Below are 18,032 nucleotides of genomic sequence, written 5' to 3' on the forward strand. Positions count from 1 at the left end.
GAAGTTGACAGATTAGCGTCGATAGCGAGTTGATCAGAAACAAAGCAGAAGCTCGCATTAAGAAACTAGCCACGTCCTTTCCGAAGGAACCATCCAGGTATTTTTCTTTAGCGACTTATAAAAAAAAAGTCAAAGCAACCGTAGGTAAACTTATAGGCAAGGAGGTCTGGTCACATTAAGAATGACATGATAGGTGGAAAGAGTACACCGAATGCCTCTATGGCGCCGAATACTTGTCAGATGACATGATAGAAGAAGAAGCAGGAGCCCATTTAGAGCAGTCAGGATTTACAAGAGATTGGGAAGGCTTAAGAACGAATTAGGTATTACGCATAGATGACATTCCACCAGAATTTCTAAAAATATTGGGGGAGGTGGCAATAAAGCGACTACTCACATTGGTGTGTAGTATGTATGACTCTGGCGATACACCATCTGACGATCGGAAAAACATCTTCTAAACAATTTCGAAGACTGCAAGAGCCAACAAGTGCGAGAATTATCGCACAATCAGCTTAACACCACATGCATCCAAGTTTCTGACAAGCATAATATACAGAAGAATGGAAAAGAGAGTTGAGTCTGTTGAAGATGATGAACAGTTTGGTTTTAGGAAAGGTAAAGGCGCTAGAGAGGCAATTCTGACGTTGCGGTTGATAATGGAAGCAAGGCTGAAGAAAAATCAAGACACGTTCATACGATTTTTCAACCTTGAAAAAGCGTTCGACGATGTAAATTCTAAGAAAAAAAGGGGTAAGCCATAGGAAAAGACGGGTAATATACAATATGTACAAGAAACAAAAGCAACAATAGTAGTGGAAGACCAAGAGCGAGGTGCTTGGATTAAAAAGGGAAAGAGACAGGGATGTTGCTTTTCACCCCTACCGTTCAATCTACACATTGAAGAACCAGTGACAGAAAGAAAAGTAAGCTTCAAGAGTGGAATTACAATGTAAGGTGAAAGGATGTCAATGATAAGGTTCACTGATGACATTGCAATCGTCGGTGAAAGGGAAGACGAATTACAGGATGTGTTGAATGGAATGAACAGTCTAGTGAGTACAGAATACTGACTGAGAATAAATCGAAGAAAGACGAAACTAATGAGAATAATGGAGACGACAACAGCGAGAAACTTAACATCAGGAAGGGAGATCACGAAGTAGATCAAGTTAAGGAATTCCGCTACTTAGGTAGCAAAATAACCCATCACGGACGGAACACAGAGGACACAATAAGCAGACTAGCGCTAGAAAAAACGGCATATATACTATTATCAGAAATAAGTCCTTAATTTGAGGAATCTGCTTCTGGGAATGTGCATTTGGAGCACAGTACTGCGCGGTAGTGAAACATGGATTGTGGGTTAACCTGAACAAGACAGAACTGAAGCATGTGAGATGTGGTTTTACAGAACAATGTTGAAAATTTTGTGGACTGATAAAGTACGGAATTTGGACGTTCTCCAGAGAATCGGCGAGGAAAGGAATATATGGATAATGGTGACAGAAAGAAGGAATCGGATGGTAGTGAGAGGTGGCATGAGCCCCCTCTCATATTTCTATCTTACGATTTTAGTCTCTAATGGCACGCGGTGAAAAGTTGCTATTCCTTCACATGCGGACTTCCCACGCAGCGTCTCTCGTCACCCAGGTGGTCCGGTGACAGGCGGGCTCTGCCGATCTTGAAAGGGTAAGCCGACGGGTGTGCGGGAGTCGAGTGAATGCTTTCCAGACGCCGACATTGTCAAAAGACACGCTCGGAGGGGCCTGAAGTAGCGGCTGGGCTAGAGGTTCCGTTACTTCGAAGAAACTTAGCGAAAACACTTTATGGCGGGCTACCAGCGAGGCGTGGGAATGACTTGTGTTCCCAAGCAGCCTTGGCGCGCAAATTCCCGCGTTTTCTGCCGTATAGTAACTGTGATTGGCTTGCTCAGGGCATAGCTCCGTGACGTAGCAAAAATCGGCGCAGAAATTGGTGCCAAGAATCTCCATTGGTGGAATGGTAGTGCTCCGGCAATAGAGTGGAATTTTCCGCCGGTTTTCGAGTTGCTGATTGGAACGTTTAACCACGGCCACTGTCGTGGGGGCGGGAATGTTCTGTATTCGGCCTGTACGGGTGCTCTAGGGCAGTCGGCTCTCGCCTTTCGGTCGAAGTAGGTTACAAGACTGAGCTCTCGCTGCGCGGGTCAGCCTGCCTTCCGTTGGCTGTCTAATATACTTTTATTTAATTGTAACTGTTTGAGGAAGTTGCTGAAGTTTCGACTTCAACGTAACTTTCCGAGTACAGTTGGCAATTGAGCGTTATGTGTACAAGAGGCCTATGTTGTCAGTCTTGAACAGTTTTGGCTAATGTTGACTGTATCGGAGTTACTGGGTGACTTCGCTTGTTAAAATCAGTCACTGTACCATCAGTGATTGTGTGGCGAGCCTTCTTCGTCTCCCTCAGAGGCGCATTTGTATTGCTAGGAAGTCTTTAGTCTGGAACAACCAGGCCAGGATAATTTGTTTCGGGCTATACTCGCGACATTATCACCACCACGACGGGACGTCGAAGCAACCAGCCATCGCTTCCAGTACGCCAGATCGTGTCCTTGCAGCTAAGAAGACAGCTTGGTAATGTACGTCCGCAGCACCGGCAAAGCAGGCATTTTTGCTAGGAGATAATCAGAGCTCAGCAGTGCGCGCCTGTTCGTCTTTTCTAACTTTGTTCTATCTTGGGTGTTCATTGTCTGAGTTCTCACTAATGTAGCAGCAATTAATGTTGGGTTAGCGGTGTGTCTCTCTTAGGATTTGAGTGGCAAGGAATTGGCTCCACATACCACTTCGTCATAAAAGTCACAATCTATTTTAGGGACAACTTCACCTTCACAGCGTTTGTTTGAGTATCCAATTTGAGCCAATTTGATGTATTGTAAATGTTTCATGTGCTTTTGTTTATTATTTTGTGTTTAGTCTTAATAAATCATATTGTTATTTTGGACAGAACTTTCATTCTGTTAATCGGTAGAGCAACCCTATCATTTCTCAATACGTTAATGAAACCTTCCTTTATTTAACTTATTTATCAAATTAAATTATTGCAGGTGCCAAACTCTTTTCTACTCCACTTGCAGGGTTGATTACAGTCAGTTCGCGTATCTTTTTAATCCATGTGCAGCAGCAAAAGTCGGAGTTAGAATAGGGGGGGGGGGGTTTTAGAGCATCATTTACATATGTAGATTCTAGAAGAATTTAGTGTTAAATACACCGCTAGCCCCGGCTCCTCGCAGTAGGACATGTTTTTAAGACATCACGGAAGCTGTAGGGGGCAAAAACTGTATCGGAAGACGTAGACTGGAATAGATCCAGCAGAGTTTCCCCCCAGCTATTTGTGCTCGAAAGAGAAATCCTGGGTCGTCTGGCTGGTAATCTTCGTTCGAGGACGTGGTGTTGTGGAGCGAGACAGTGTGTGGCTATAGAGAGGGCTCAGAGCGGCGCGTGGATCTGCGATATTCGATTTTAGATCGCCGAGTCGCTGGTCTGTAGCCTTGTACGGGCTTACTGTTCGAGTAAGATCGCAGTTTCGCAGCAGCGAAGTCCCTTTACCTCTGAGCAATTGAAACTTGTGTGTCCTTTAAATCACAATTTGTGTTGCATTTGTATTAATTCAGAGTTGGATTTAGTATTCAACAGTTTCCTGTAATAGCGTTTGCGAGCTGTTCGGACCTGTTGGAACGCCACCTGCACGTCCGCTAGTTTCAATTGCTCATAAATAACTTGGGAAGAATCTGTAGTGTGATTTGCTAATCATAATACGCTGTCCCACTCGGCAGTCAACATACACGTGGGAAACTGAAGCGATTCCACAGGGAAATGAGTGTATTCATTCACCTGAGGCTTAGCTAAGACGGTAACCCAAAGTCAAATGACAATAGAAGCTTTTGTCCATTGAAGGTCACGTACTAAACCGTTTCCAAAGCTCTCCCAAACTAACTGAATTAATACAGGAGTCAACAGATTACTGAGTACCTAGGAGGCAGCATCAAGTGTCGTGTGTTTGCAGAACAGTTGTGGAACCTGAAGAAAGGGTCAGACCGCCACTGTTGCGCCGACAAGGTCGTCTTCTCTTGAAGTATAAGAACATCTTTGACTCCGCGAACAAGCGTAATGTTTCTACACACTCTAGAAATCCTGGTGGGCAGTAAAGCAACACGTTAACACTGCACTTTGGTCTACATCTACATCCGTACTCCGCAAACCACCCGATGGTGTGTGGCGGAGGGTACTCTTCTGGTACCACTCATTAACTGAGCTCCCGCCCTCCCTCCCCCCCCCCCCCCCTCACTGTTCCACCTGCGGACGGCGCGTAGGAAGAATGGTTGTAGGTTGTACGTAAGCCTCTACTTTCTGGAACTGTTTCATCGTGGTCATTTCGCGAGATGTATGTGGAGGAAGTAACATACTGTCCAACTCTTCCGGGAAAGAACTCTCTCGAAATATCACCTCTCCTTGATGCACAAAGCCTCTCTTGTACCATCTGCCATTGGAGATCGTTGAGTATCTCTGTAAAGCCCTCACACCCAACCAAATATCTCGTCACGAAACACGCCGCTCTTATTTGGGTCTTCTCTATTCCTTTATCTGTCCTACGTGGTAAAGGCACCGACCAAACATTCCGTGACGAAATGCACCGCTCTTCTTGGGATTTTCTCTATTCTTCTATCAGTCCTACCTAGTAGGGAAGCCACTTCTTTCGTTGATAGGCTACATTTCCTTAAGACTCTTTCTAAGAATCTGAGTTTGGCGTCTGATTTTCCTACTGTTTGTTTTTTGTGGCGATTTCACTTAATATATCTCCGACTTTCGAAACACATGCATGCGTTCAAAAAGGATAAGTGTTTTAAGGGGTCCCTTGTAACTTCTTTGTGGACGAAATTACTATGCATTAAAAAAGGAAAGTGCGCCGAAGGTAGAAACAGTGGCGTTTCGGATGCAAAATCAAAGTCAAATATTCTTTGCTGATGATTTTTCAGTCACTGTTATGACTAAAGAAGAACATAGGCGTACCATAAAGAAAATACGAAACACAACATGCAAACTAGACCTCCAGACCTTGAACGAGAATGCTCTTGATATCGAAAACTGCCACAACAAAGCACTCTCCGCTAGGGACGGAACACTGGAAAGTAACACAGCTATCGTCATTTAGGGGCACTGGATGAAAGGGTAGTGGCGCTAATTCAAAGCTGCTATCAAATTTCGAAAAGCTTACATACTAGCGTTACATTGCTGCAACAACAAAAATGTAATATCACGCGATGCGGAATTGCGACGTTACAGGTAGTTGCTTTGTAGGGGACCCTATCTGAATCCACTGAGGGTCATTCCAAAGTGATGTTAGTTTTATGTTCCATGCACTCTTTGCACGAAATTTCATAATGACACAGTCAGAGTCAAATTACAAAATATTAACTTAATTGGTACTTAAATGCCACTGAACTGACCATTTACAGATGAGTTTTTGTGTGTCCATCCTTTTGACAGGGCGGGCCACTGTGACCGAGCGGTTCTAGGCGCTTCAGTCTTGTACCACGCGACCGCTACTGTCGCATGTACCACGCGACCGCTACTGTCGCATGTTCAAATCCTGCCTCGGGCATGGATGTGTGTGATGTCCTTATGTTAGTTAGGTTTAAGTAGTTCTAAGTTCTAGGGGACTGATGACCTCAGATGTTAAGTCCCATAGTGCTCATAGCCATTTGAAGCATTTGAACCTTTTGACAGGAAGTCTTCGGGACGACGGCCGTTTACTATTGTGAGAAAATAAAAACAATCAAATCTTTTGTCAAATGATTCCTGAAAAAGTAAGCAATAATACAGATTATAAAAATATTGACGTGTCTTAGAATAATGCTCAAAATCTTCGGGTGCCGTCCTTACGATTTTAATTCGTTGCAACCAGTTTCGGCGCTTCAATTCGCCATCTTCAGCATGTAGCTGATGCGGAAGGGGTTGACACGATCCCTGTATATACTGCATCAGTGTCCAGCATAACTGGATACGCAGACTATCTGAAAACTTAGATGTCAGCACTCTAACCATCAACTACCAGCCCTCAGATAATCTGCGTATCTAATTATGCTGGCCACTAATGTGATATATATAGGGATCTTGTCAACCCCTTCCCCATCAACTACAGCCTGAAGACGGCGCAATGAAGGGCCGAAACTGGCTGAAACAAAATAAATAAAATCATAACGACGGCTGTAGGCGTTTTATTCTCTCACAAATTTACAGATGGGGTTAGATAACAGGAAACAGTATTTGATTACCACAGGGAAGTGTGGAATATTTTGGCATTAAATAAGCTACCAGTTTCAAAACTAGAATTTTTCTATGCAGGAAATTTTTCTGCTTACTTTCAAATTTAGCGTTTCCATGCGTCAGTCATTTTAATATAAGAGAATAAGTAATCAATCACTTTGGTAGTATCATTACTCACCCCTTCTTGAGCTAAAGTCAATTTTACCGAACAATAATCAAGAACTATTTTTGGTCAAATGTTTGAGAGGAGTGAAAACAAGACTACCTAGAAATTACACAATGGCGCTTTGTCCAAATTTCTATAGCCAAACGAAGAGTGGGAAGAGAACAGATGAGTTATCAAACTGCCCATGGTGCGCTCTAGTTAAAATATATTTTGTGTGATAATTGTGTAAAAGTAAGAAGTAAAATATTTTAGAAAAAAACATTTGACGTGGCTTTGAATGATACATAATCCACCACACAAATATCCTCTAGTACTTCTTAATAGTCTAAGATACTAAATTAAAAATTCACCTTCAATTTCTCAGCCGGTACCTCAAGAATTCGAAGCATCATTCTAACGCACGTCAATATTTTTATAATCTGTTTTATTTCTTACTTTTTGGAGCAATCATTTCACAGAAGATCTGACTTTTTTTAAATTTCTTATTCTTCTTTTGTTATAATTATGAAAGTCGTTATTGTTCCGCAAATATAACTGAATTATTTTCGACAAATTTCGTCAGAGCAAGTATGAACTGTGAAGTTGTTATCGAATGTTAACAAAATAAGAGTCGTTCTTAAAAAATGCATGGAACGCAGAAAGTAATGAAAATTTTGTGAGGGTAGAATAGCAGAGGTGCTAACAGACACGTTCATTGATGTTGTGTGCAAGACGAGGCCGTATATTTAAATAACAGACAACAGACTTACGAAGACATTACTTAAGACAATCAGTTGAAAGAAACTCAAGAAATAATAACGAATATGTACCAGAAAATATACACCATGTGATCAAAAGTATCCGGACACCCCCAGAAACATATGTTTTTCATATTAGGTGCATTATACTGCCACCTACTGCCAGGTACTCCATATCAGCGACCTCAGTAGTCATTAGACATCGTGAGAGAATGGAATGTGGCGCTCCGCGGAACTCACGGAATTCGAACGTGGTCAGGTGATTGGGTGTCACTTATGTCATACGTCTGTACGCGAGATTTCCACACTCCTTAACATCCCTAGGTCCACTGTTTCCGATGTGATAGTGAAGTGGAAACGTGAAGAGACACGTACAGCACAAAAGCGTACAGGCCGACCTCGTCTGTTGACCGACAGAGACCGCCGACAGTTGAACAGGGTCGTAATGTGTAATAGGCAGACATCTATCCAGACCATCGAACAGGAATTCCAAACTTTCTCAGGATCCACGGCGAGTACTATGACAGTTAGGCAGGGGGTGATTTCATGGTGGAGCGGCTGCTCATAAACCACAAATCACGCCGGTAAATGCCAAACGACGCCTCGCTTTGTGTAAGGAGCGTAGACATTGGAGGATTGAACAGCGAGAAAAAGTTGTGTGGAGTGACGAATCACGGTACACAATGTGGCGATCCAGTGGCAGGGTGTGGGTATGGCAAATGCCTGGTGAACGTCATCTGTCAGCATGTGTAGTGCCAAGAGTAAAATTCGGAGGCGGTGGTGTTACAGTGTGGTTGTGTTTTCCATGGAGGGGGCTTGCACCCCTTGTTGTTTTGCGTGGCACTATCATAGCACAGGGCTGCATTGGTGTTTTAAGCACCTTCTTGCTTCCCATTGTTGAAGAGCAATTAGGAGATCTCGATTGCATCTTTCAACACGATCGTGCACCTATTCGTAATGCACGGCCTGTGGCAGAGTGGTTACACGACAGTAACATCCCTATTAGAGTCCTGTTCTGAATCCTATAGCACACCTTTGGGATGTTTTGGAACGCCGACTTCGTGCCAGGCGTCACCGACCGACATCCATGCCTCTCCTCAGTGCAGCACTCCGTGAAGAATGGGGTGCCATTCCCCAAGAAACCTTCCGGAGCCTGGTTGAACATATGCCTACGAGAGTGGAAGCTGTCGTCAAGACCAACACCATACTGAATTCCAGCATTACCGATGGAAGGCGCCACGAGCTTATTAGTCATTTTAAGCCAGGTGACCGGATACTTTTGATCAGATAGTGTACTTCTTTGAAGAAACCATAAGAAACTGTATAGGATGTAGCATTCGGAATACAATTACTGAAGCACAGAATCAAGGATACACCAAAACAAAAGGATTTCAATTAATGGCTGAAAGAAGGAAATAAACAACTTATGAAATTAATGAACAGATTTCATGAGGTGAGGGTAAGAGATAGAAAACGAGATAGCAAAGTGAAAAATTTGACTGGGCAAGGGGTATATAGGAAGAAGTGGACAATTAAAATGATGGACACTTGCCGGGAGAGTATGCCGTCAACAGGTAGGGTATGTGGCAGAGAAAATACCCACCTGCACTTGACGCTGAAGGTAAGAGTAGCTTCAGAGAAGCAGGAAGCGCCAACGCCTAGGCATCAGCTGCAGCGAGCAATCCTCTTGCCGGCTGCAGAAGACACACGGATAATTTAGCGACGGTCGGCGGATTTGTTCGTGACGGTAGCGAGCACTCAGGAAAAAAGGAAAGCTCTCGTCGAGTTTTGTCTACAGACAGCGGTGTGAATCCACACAGCCGCGTCCGGAGAACAACAGCATGCGGCGGCGAGAAGGCGACAGAATGCTCGCGGATTCGCCGCGATTAGTTTTCCATTCTGCGGAGGCGAAAGAAAGGGAAGAGTAAAAACAGAAAGAAAGAAAAAAAAGAAAGGCAGTGTAGAGCTCACAACAGCTGCGACGACGGAGGACTCAGGAGGAGAAGGCGACTTTACGCTAAAGCGGAAGCTGTGACAAATTGAAAAGATGAAACGATGAAAGAAGCGAGTGCAATGCGGTGGGGGGAAAAAGCGGAGGAAAGCCGTCATTGTTTAGGGGCCGGGCCTCGGGATGCGCGGTTCCCCCACCCTCTCCCACTCCCTCCCTGCCCCCCCCCCCCAACCTACCCCTCCTCACTTTTTTGTCAAAGGCTCCGCAGATGAAAGACGGCGGCGCTAAGGAAGAGGGGCGGCCAGTAAAACAAGGGACTGCCGCGCGGCTTTGAGCAGCTAAGCCGCCGGCTGGGCACCTGCTAGCCGCCCGGCCAAAGGCCCGACACAGCCACGGCCTGTCCGCCTTCTCCTCCGCACACAAGACACGCCCCAGGGAAAGCGCGTCGTTTTGCATTTCTCCTTCCTCTTCCTCGTCCACCGCACTGTGCCTGCTGCCGACCCAGTCTCCACAGCAACTGCCTGACGCTTCTTGCCACACCTGAGAGCTTGTTTCTCTTCAGAAACCCACTAAAGGCTCATGCAGAACTGCCGCATTGATCAGATAACCACACAAATACGAGAGACGTTCAACAAGTAACGCAACACATTTTTTTCCTGCAGTCAAGTTGGCCTTATTCAAGGGTCCAATCACCGTGTTATTCCCCACTCTTTTGACTACAAACCCTATTCTGAAGCAACACGGGGTAGCCGTGCGGTCTGGGCGCCTTGCCACGGTTCGCGCGGCTCCTCCTGTCAGAGGTTCGAGTCCTCCCTTCGACATGGGTGTGTGTCCTGTCCTTATCGTAAATTAGTTTAAGTTGGATTAAGTAGCGTGTAAGCCTAGGGACCGATGCCCTCAGCAGTTTGGTCCCATATAACTTACCACAAATTTCCAAATTTTCCGTATTTTGAAACGTAATCTCCGTCCAATGCTACGGCATTACGCCACCTTACTGGCAGGTTCTGTATTCCCGCATGGTACCAATCTACTGGTCAACGTCGGAGCCAACGTCTCGCTGCATCAATAACCTCCCAGTCATCCAGATACTGCTTCCCGCAGAGTGCATCCTTCACTGGCCAGACTGATGGAAATCGGAAGGTGCGAATTCCGTGCTGTAGGGTGGATGAGAAGAACAGTCAAATGAAGTTTTCTGAGCTCGTCTCGTGTGCGCAGACTTGTGTGAGGGCTTGCGTTGTCATGGAGGTGGAGAACGTCATTTGCATTTTTTGGCGATGAACGGGCTGAAGTAGTTTCTTCAGTTTCCTAAGGGTAACGCAGTACACTTGAAACCTTCCCGTCTCCGCTATATCTCTTTCGTTACGCAACCTTCCCTTCTACAATAACCTAAGATACCTTCCCTTAGGATTTCTACCTCTTGCTTAATAATAACAAATGAAATCTTCCCTTTGGAATTAATTCTCTTTCTCAATCTTCGCATACCAATTTAAATGCTGCTTAATAAAAGTTATTTTCTGATTATTTCGACGAAACATAGAATGTGTCGTCGTCTTGGCCCTCAGTCGTTACCTGCAATAACCCAAAACTGTTCCTTACCTTTTTTACTGTTACTGGATCGCCATCTGACTGCTACATCGAACTGCGACATGAATATACTTACTCTATTTTACTATACTCTATTAGCTGCTGGTGGGCTTTCATAATAAGTGGCTGTATTTATTACCAAAGCTGACGTTATTCTTTAATAGCAAAGCTGACGTTATTCTTTAATTAATTTGACTGAAGTTACGTAATTCATAGTTAAACTTTTTCTTGACAACAATAAAATTTTGCAAAGTTTTACGTTGGCGGGTTTAGAGATGGATTATAATCAGTAATGCAATATTGCTGGCAAACATTAATTATATTCTGAATGAAATGATTTTACAAACGTTCAAATGGGACTTACTTTTTACAATAGTCTTACAACTAGCATTGCGCAAACATACCTTCAGTAGTCTTGAGTTTCTCAAAAAATTAGTTCAATAACATTACTTCCTCCTATGATAATAGTTAGCTGATGTCTCTGTACATCCGTTTATAATCACTTGTAAATCATAGCTAGTGGCCGGCAAGCACAACGCTCCTCTCAACCTCTCGCTTCAGACCTGCTACCGACTCGCTTCACATCTCGCTTACTACTGACTTCCTACGAACGCTAAAGTGCGGTCTCTCCCGCCAACAATGCTTTCTGGTGCAGACAATCCCTGCTACCATTACAAAATGTATCAATGCGCGGTCTTTCCCGCTCTTTTCTTAAAATGTATCCATACGCTGTCTCTCCCGCCCTTTTTAAAATTATATCAATGTGCGGTCTCTCTTGCCAACAATACTTTGGTGCAGACATTCCCTGCTACCACAATTATTTCCAACATGACAAATATTAATTATTCCTACTTAATCCTATTAATAAAATATAAACATCTTTCATAAATTGTGATTTGACAATAGACAATAGAAATATACACGTCTTACACACTTCAGAGTTGATCTTTGCAACATGATGGCGAAATCAAACAGAATAACCCCTACAGAATTCCAGAAGACAGTCTCCATGACTTTACTGGCTGAGACTGCGGCTTTGAACTTTTTGTTTGGAGAAGAGGTGGTATGTGGCGTCAATCACTGTATTTCCGTTCTGTTTCCGGTTCAAAGCGATGAACCCATGGTTCATCGCCCATAACGACGTTCCACAAAAAATTCTCACAATCAGCCTCGTAACGCGGAAGCAGTTTCGCACAGACGGTCCTTCGTTGCTCTTTATGGTCTTCTGTTAGGTGGCAAGGAACTCAGCGGGCACACAGTTTTGACTACCCCAACTGGCGGACTAGTGTGTCAGCACTACCAGCAGAGACTCGAGCTGAGCAGCGATTGTGATCAGTCGATCACCTTGAATGAGAGTGTCCGCACGTTTCAACGTTGCAGGAGTCACAGCTGTGTGCGGCCGGTCGGCAAGCAATGAGATCGGACAGATTTGCGCGACCTTGTTGCGATTATGACGGACGTCTCACCTAACGACTCGTCGTGCTTTTGTTCACTGCTAGATCTCCACAGACATTCAGTTTCCTGGTCGACAGACAAAAGGAGTTAGTTGGTTTCTCTTTCCTTCCACGAGGAAAAATCGTTCTCCTCGCGTATCAAATGCCTATCACCATTGAATATTTGTAACAAAGTATGTGACAAGTCCTGCGTCCACCTATTGTCGTTATTGAAGTTTCTCTCTGGGCATATTCCACCTGCTGTCTATTCTAACCAGCACCGAACCAGTATTGTCGTGATATTGTCAGCAACATCGTAAGTCTTTTGACCCTCTGCAGCTCCATCCTGCATCATGGAAGCTATACTCTGCTGCCTAAAAAAGTGTCCTATCAACGTGTCCCTTCTTCTTTTGTCAGCGCTTTCCATATATTCTATTCTTCTTCGATTCTCCGGAAAACCCTCACAATTCAGTGCACAATTATTAGGGCACTTAATTTTCAGCTTTCTTCTGTAGCACTACATCTTAAACGCTTCTATGCTTTTCGGTTCCGGTGTTTAAATTGTCCGTGATTTTCTACCATACAACGCGGTGCTCCAAACCAACATTCTCGGAAATTACTTCCCCAGCTTAAGGCCTAATTTGATACCAGTAGATTTCTCTTGGCGAGGAATGGCCTCTTCACCTGTGTTATGCTTGTTATCATCGCCTTGCTTCATCCGTTGTTAAGGCATCAGGATATAACTTTCAAGGTAGTAGAATTTCTTAATTTTGTCTACTGCGTGACAACCAATTTTGATGTTAAGTTTCTCGCTATTCCCACTTCTGCTACTTCTCATTACTTTTGCCTTTTCCTGTTTTTTTTTTCTCCATCCATATTCTGTACTAATTAGACTGTCATTCCATTCAACAGATCCTGTAACTCTTCTTCACTTTCAGTGAAGATAGCAATGTCATCAGCGAATATTATCATTGAGAAACTTTCGCCGTGAATTTTAATCTCACTATTGAACCTTCCTTTTGTTTCCCTCATTGCTTCTACATCTACATCTACATCTACATACATACTCTGCAATCCACCGTACGGTGCGTGGTGGAGGGTACCTCGTACCACAACTAGCATCTTCTCTCCCTGTTCCACTCCCAAACAGAACGAGGGAAAAATGACTGCCTATATGCCTCTGTACGAGCCCTAATCTCTCTTATCTTACCTTTGTGGTCTTTCCACGAAATATAAGTTGGCGGCAGTAAAATTGTACTGCAGTCAGCCTCAAATGTTGGTTCTCTAAATTTCCTCAGTAGCGATTCACGAAAAGAACGCCTCATTTCCTCCAGAGATTCCCACCCGAGTTCCTGAAGCATTTCCGTAACACTCGCGTGATGATCAAATCTACCAGTAACAAATCTAATAGCCCCCCCTCTGAATTGCTTCTATGTCCTCCCTCAATCCTCAGTGCTTCGTTGACGCATAGATCGAACTGCAACGGCCAAATACTGCATTCCTGTCTTACACTCTTTTTAATCTGGGCCTCGTCCTTGGTCTTCCAGTCTTATTGTTCTCTCTTGTTTCTTGTACGTATTCTACGTTACCCATCTTCCCTATAGCTTACGCCTATTTTCCTCATAATTCCGAAGATCTTTTCGAACGCTTTTTCCAGGTCAATAATTCCTATGAGCGTGTCTTGATTTGTCTTCAGCCTTGTTTCTATTACCAAGTGTAGCACCACGACTTCCTCCACCCCCTCCCCCCCCCTCCCCCCCCTCCCCCATCCGAGGTGCCTTTACGTTTCCTAAAGCCATACTGAAAGTCATCTAACACATTTTCAATTTTGTTATCCATTCTTCAGTATATCATTCTTCTCAACAGCTTGAATGCATATGCTGTTAAGCTGACTGAGCGATGTGTGGACGACATTTTTTCGGAAAGTCTGATGGCACATAACCAGTCTCACACATTCTACGCACCAACGTGATTTGTAGTTTGGTTACCACTCGCCCCATTGAATTCATATCTCTTCTTCCGTATTTCATCTCAAATCTTCTAGTGCTCCATTGATTTCTGATTCTAATACTAGATTCCCGATGCGTTCCATATCGACTGCAATTTCTTCTTCTAGCAGGTCACAGATAAGTCCTTTGCCTCACACAGGCTTTCCCATCGCACTCTGAATGTTAGCAACTTCGATTTTACTTTCAACGAAGGTTGTTTTTTTTTTTCTGAATGCCGTTTGAGTCCTTCTGACGGTAATTTCTTTTTCAGTTTCTTCACCAAGGTTATATGGTATTCCAAAAATTCACAACGAAGGTTACCATTGTGTCCCACTATGACAAAAATTGATGAACCGACAGATGACTTAGCTAGACGTCTTGCTTCAGTACTGAGACCTGTGTGGGGAAATCCTCACGTCATATTCACAATTCTACTGGTTTCATTAATAGACTCAGGTATACTGATGCATTAGCCTAATTACTTGCGGCATCTCGGCCGATTCCCATAAGAATAATGAGTCTAATGAGCTGGTGCACTTCTTCAGAAGTGTGTGGTATAGGTTGATGATTTGTGTCTGGCAGACGGCGTGCTAAGGCAGTTCGTGCAGTGGTGGCAAGCACAAAGTCTGGATGGAGTAGTGCTCAGTGCATCTGCCTAATAAGCAGGATTTAATTCCTTTCTGTCACGATTCATAGTGGTTGAAAGATGAAAATGGTGTCTGTTCTTTTCGGCATAACTTAAATACAATTAAGAAACTTAGTGAATTTATGTGGCGTTGTTATAAATTGTATGAACTGAATGAAGGCAAATTATGTGTTTTAGAGATACAAATTCTCAACTAAGTTATGTTTCCGGTTGTTTAAAACGTGAAATCTGCAGAATGACCAACCTTTCGTAATTTTACGTTTCCACATGGTAACTCAAAATAACGTTTTTGCCCAAAACAGACAGCCTTGGCAGGTGTTTAACTCAAAATACTCCAATGTATCGCTTAATTAGGTAAATATCAGAAATGACGTACTTTAGGACGGAGATGGAACAAAACCCACGCATCTGAAAGTGGTACAGTAAGGTTCAGTTGAGCACAAAACCCTTAATCGTGTTTTGTTACTATCTCCTCCAGTGATCATTTTGCAGCTAGGATCATTTGTTGACCTGATACAGTTTACAGCGATGCTGCAGGCCCACGTCCAGCGGGCATGGTGGGCGAGACATCCACGGTCCTTGGCGGCGCAACCGCGAACAGGACAACGTAGCTCGGGCCGGAGTGTTCTCGCTGGGCAGGCAGTTCGGCGGCAGCCAGTGCTGAGTCAGTGCTGGCGCCGCATTCGTGCTCCGCGGCTGTCACGGCGAGCGGGCTGATCCGACAGCCTGCCCGGTAGCAGCTTGTGGGGAAGGCGATGTCATCCAGGAAGCGAACTCCAGACCTCGACGTCTGAATAGCGACATCCGACAAAGGTAGTCGCCGGGTGGGTCTGTGGCTAGCGGGGCCCCAGTTCGATCCTCGGGGCCATCGATGGTCGATGCTGAACCGTACGGCAAGCTACACTGTGGAACGGTGCTGAGTGATGTTGACAGTTGCACCAGTGGGTGGTGACAATGCTTCCACAAATCATACAGCAGAAGCACGCACTAGAGCGGTGGCAGGCTTGATCCTTTTTGACGACTGCTTTGGAGCTATTCGTAGGCGCCCTGGTCCATCGTGTTATCATGTAAACCCCCCCCCCCCCCTGATGTCACGTACTCATCCCTTCATAACGCTGAAGCGGCGTTTAGATTTCGGTAACACCGCTGGCTGCCGAACGGGTGGTTGTACCAGGATACAGGTACCGTACAGGTTGGTACAATGCTGAAACAGCTGCCTGCTACAATCTGCGGCGGTTATGTGATCATCAGGCGGTGACCTGCAAAAGCTAGCGGCCATTACAAAATATGTTGTCTTGCAGAGCACCCACATGACGAAAGCCGGAAATGAAAAGTCATTTGATAGCGCTGTTAGGGTGCGCTGTCCTTAACACACACCTGCTCTACGCTTTTTTCGCTCCAGGCGCCTCACCAGAATTGCTGCCCCGCGGTCTCCACTGGATTTTCAGTATTTAGTACCTTGGAGAGATACTCACTAAATGGTAGGTTGACAGTGGCTGCTGATCCAATAAGATTCATGGAAGGTCTTTGTGGAATAAGAGAAAGAATACGCATGCCTCACCCTCCAAATGTAGATAACCATTAGGAAACTGTGAAACGTCAGTGAGACTAGTCACACTGATGTGATTCAGACACGTACACCTAAACCCAGAACTCACTTCTCGCCGCTATTCAGCAATACGTAGCCTCTTCCCACAGAGGCTCTGTTGCACGGTGTACATCATTAACTGTCAGTTTCTAAAATGGCACTGGTTTTTTATTAAATTGCATCCATAGTAGAAGCCTCATAATAGCAATTTACGTGAATGTCATGCGCGGTACTAATAACAATAATTTCAAGTAGACGTTCAGTTTTCTGAGCGTAATGCTGATTGTGTAGTTAAAGGTTTTTATTCACTTATGTGCGGAATGCGGTCGAGCGCTGTTAAAATTCAGGTATCAACATGACGAAATCAGTCATTGCTAGGTCTGTCATTAGACGTAAAAAAATTTCTTTCTGAAGACATCATCAGGTCCAATGGCTTATCCAGTTCAAAGTTGCCATCACAATTATTAACATCTTCCACTGAACGTACTTCCAAAGATTCTTTAATAATTCAATCTCAGAATTATCTTGTCGGGGCCAATACCTTCGCTCCAGAGTAATTCACAGAATGTCCTGTGGAGATGCAATCCTCGGCTTTTACTTACTTCCTTAGCTGCGAAAGGCGAGTGTGAGTTTCATGTTCAACGCACCTTTCTCGTAGACTTCCACAATCCCAGAACATACTTTATCGAACCGAGAGGAGCACAGGTCTTTGTAGGTGGCCAGAAAAATATTTCCTCAGGATTCGGCGTAATTTCGGCAAAATATTGCGGGTAAGTGTGAGAAACGCTCTGAAGTCGATCAGCTCGAGCGGTGCTGATCTTTTGCGGAGAATATCTGTTGTCTTCCTCTACAAAAGCTGTTTCACCTCTAAAAGGCTGTCTCTATCAGACACAACGTGAGCCTAGTGCTTCAGCGTTCGAAGGAAGCCCGCAGTTTGTTCAGGGTGGTGGCAGTTATGCGTCTGCAGATATATGCCCGTATGTGTGGGTTTACGCTTGACGGAATGCTGACTAAGATGTCTCCAAACAATAGACAGCTGCCATTTTCCACTTCCATCGTAAATTGGATATACTCGAGAAGTGAATGCAGTTGCTCTAAAAATAGTGGCATCTCTTCTTCACTGTGGGGACACAGTACAGAAGTATCACCTACAAATCGCCCGAAGCCTTTTGGTTTAATTTCTTCCGAATCAAAAGCCGTCTCCTCAAATTGCTGTATTAAAATTTTACTACCGGAGGCGAACAACAACATAGCAACACCGTCATTTTGCTCAAAACATTCACTAGTATATAAAAAGTAGTTTGAGGAAAGGACATGATTAAACAGCGCTGTTATGTGGGTTTTGAAGTTAACTGCCGATCAGTGACAACAAATCCGTGAAAGGGACCCTAGTGAAGAGTGAGAAGACATTGACAAGTACTAGTATGCACGATTCATTGGGTCAATGCATCAGTAGAGTGTGGTACAGGTTGAGAATTTAGGCCTGTGGGAGGCACGCTAGGGTAGTCCGTGTGGCTGTGGTGGCCCCCGTGTCCAGATGGCGTAGTAGTCCGTGTAAGCAGGAGACCTGGGTTCGAATCTCAGTCTAGCCCAGATTTTTCAAATTGCACCATTGATACTAATCAGTACCCACT

The sequence above is a fragment of the Schistocerca nitens genome, chromosome 6 (assembly GCF_023898315.1).
Source record: "Schistocerca nitens isolate TAMUIC-IGC-003100 chromosome 6, iqSchNite1.1, whole genome shotgun sequence".
NCBI classification, from domain to species: Eukaryota; Metazoa; Arthropoda; class Insecta; order Orthoptera; family Acrididae; genus Schistocerca; species Schistocerca nitens.